We start from the raw sequence: 2,607 nt of genomic DNA, 5'->3' as shown, positions 1-2,607 counted from the left end.
AGCGCTGCAGGCGCGCCGCCTATCCCGCACCGCGGCGTGCACCAACCCCAAACTCTGCTCGGACTCTGCTCTCAACACCTCCCCGGCCCTTTCAAGTTCGCTCAAGGGGATGGCAGGAAGCGTTCCGGGATCACAGGCCCGCCTGCCCGCACATCCTGCGCGCTGGAAGGGGCGAGGATGGAAGAGCACCGGTGACTTTTCCTAGCATTGTTCCCTCCCCGGCCCAGGGCAACTGCGATAAACTTCTGAAGGGTTCATCATACATAGTCGCTGTTTTGGAATGCGGCAAAAAAAACAGCCAGCAGAGTTTGCTTTTTTTGTTGTCAGCAATCAAGAGGTGGGAAAACAAATAGGACTTCCATACTCCCAGCTCTCGGACTGAAGTAGAGGCATTAAACTAAGCCGCTGCCCCCCTCCCTCGGCAATACCCGTGCAGAGGATGGGGTTGGGGTAACTTTGGATCTCCAGTTCTGCCTGCAGTTCTGAAGTTATCCAAATTACAACCGGCTCCCAGTGTCCGCATGGGCTTTTGGGGGTGCCCACAGGCATTCTAACGCCGCTAAGACAAGCTTTTCCGGAGTCATCTTCTCTTTCTGTAGTTGACTTTGCTAGGCAGGGTGTTTTCCCTCCACACAGGAGCACTGATTAAAGTTCCCACCGATTCAATGACTGAGGACCTGCTCCGGTTTCCAGTGATGCACTCCATTTCTTAGAATGATCTTTTTATTCTGAAGTATCTTTAGCCTGAAACTGCCCCCCCTCGGGTTGCCATAGAGCTGGAAGCCTCTCTTCTTAATTAGAAGCGGCCAATTAGGCATTGCTTGGAAAACCTCCGCCCCGCATTGTTCAAGAGCCATAAACTTTTATGCCTGTCCCCGGGGTGGGGGCCTGCCGCCCCAGCGCTGCCCCAACAGCCCAGCGGCCGCGAGAGCCCAGCCCGGCAGCTCCAGTGCCCGCGCGGGGTGGGCGGCTGAAGCCCGCAGGGCGAGCCCCGGGGTAGTGTGGCCGCGGGAGCCCGAGCGCCGCGCAGCGCCTCCTTACCTTGCATGTTTTCCGGCATCTGCCCCTGTTCCCCATGCGATCGAGCCAGTCCCAGGGCTTCCGTCTCCACTTTGGGCAGCATGACAAGGCGGCCGCGGGCGGGGATAGGGGGTCCGTGTCCGTCCGGAAGCCCAGCACCTGGACACGGGCAGCACAGATTCAACTCCGGCGGAAAAAAGGGAGGGGCGACTGGGGTGCTGGCTCACCCACCCGCTCGCAGGAGCGTGCCTCCGCCTCCTCCCGGGGCCGCCGGTCAGGACCCCTGAGCCCCGTCCAGTCTCGCAACTCCGGAGCCGCCCCCCAAGCCGCTGGGAGGAGATGGCGGGCTACGAGATGCGGTGAAGACTGCGTCCCGGCGCCTCGGTTTGGCTCGGCGAGGGCGGAGGCGGCGGCGGTGGCGAGGGCGCAGCTGCCCGGGGCGCGGATCCGTCTGCGGCCGAGCTCCGGGCGGGCAGCGGAGGCGGCCGCGGAGCTGCTGCTGCCGCCGCGGCGGTGCCGCTGCCGCTGCTCCCGGACAGCTCGGACTTCTACCCCTCCCTCCACGCGCCCTCTGGCTCAGGATCGCCAGGGGTCTCTCTCTCGCCTCACTTCTCTCTCTCCTCTCCGCCCCTTCCCCCGTCTCAGCTTCCCTCTCGCTCACTATCACAAGTGTGGAGTTGTGAAGTTCCAACCTCCCTCTCCTGCCTCTCGTTTAGTCCTCCCGCGTGTCCGAGAGCAGTCCTTCCAGCCCCGAGGGTGACGGTGCTGGCAAGGTAAAGGGGAAGATGAGGAGGAGAGGGGAGGTAAGTAAGACGGGGGTAAGGGGAAGGCTGGGATGAGGGGTGCTGACAGTGAATGGGGACGCGGGTTCCGGACTCGGTCGGACACCAGCCGCCAGCCAATGAGGATGAGGCGCATGCTCCAGTCCCCTCGCCTGCCCCAACCTCACCACCCCGCCTTAACCCCCTCCCACGCCACCCTGACCTGGGGCGGGGGATGTGAATGCTGCTGGGTCTTCCAGCTAGTGAGAGGCGACCTCTGTCTGAGCGCCGCGGCGGAGGACGGGAGACTAGGGCGGCGATTTATTTCTGCGAGCTTGGGGGGAAGCCAGAAGGGATGCGGGAGTGTGTAGGTGTGCGTGCGTGTCTCTGCGCGTGTGTCGGGTCAGGGGCTAGAGGGGGGAGTTAAACACCCACTTAAACAACCTAAAGGAGAAAAGAGATCTTGAATTCAGTTGTCCCCTCTTCTCCAAAGAGCTGGCCTGCTCTCAAGGGGGCTCCCTGTTACATTACCCCCTCGGCATTCAGTCCGGAAAGGCCCCACCGTGGGCCCCGGGAGTCCTGGAGTGGCCGAGCGTCCCGGCCCACAGAGCAGACAGCCATATCGCCGCAAGTTCACTCACTCGCTGGAAATCTGAGAAAAAGCTATCCCTGTTTCCCCACTCTACCAGTTCCTTCACTCAATTATAAACACCCCACCCCCTCCAGCCCAAGATTATACTGGCGGCAGACTTCCTAAATTTTAGAGAACTGCGTTTCCCAGTAGAATGCAAAGACCGGACTAGGCTTTCCTTTTTTATTCTGGTGT

General features: G+C 61.3%; 1 protein-coding gene across 1 annotated transcript in view; it reads right to left on the bottom strand.

Moving 5' to 3' along the window:
* Window positions 1–2,607, bottom strand: part of NR5A2 (nuclear receptor subfamily 5 group A member 2) — a 139,240-nt gene that overhangs the window by 123,948 nt on the left and 12,685 nt on the right. The window lies entirely within an intron of this gene.

Source organism: Ursus maritimus, unplaced genomic scaffold, assembly GCF_017311325.1.
Source record: "Ursus maritimus isolate PB19 unplaced genomic scaffold, ASM1731132v1 scaffold_2, whole genome shotgun sequence".
In the NCBI taxonomy this organism is placed as follows: domain Eukaryota; kingdom Metazoa; phylum Chordata; class Mammalia; order Carnivora; family Ursidae; genus Ursus; species Ursus maritimus.
Note: the sequence above shows the minus strand (reverse complement) of the source record. Positions and strands in the feature narration are given on the sequence as shown.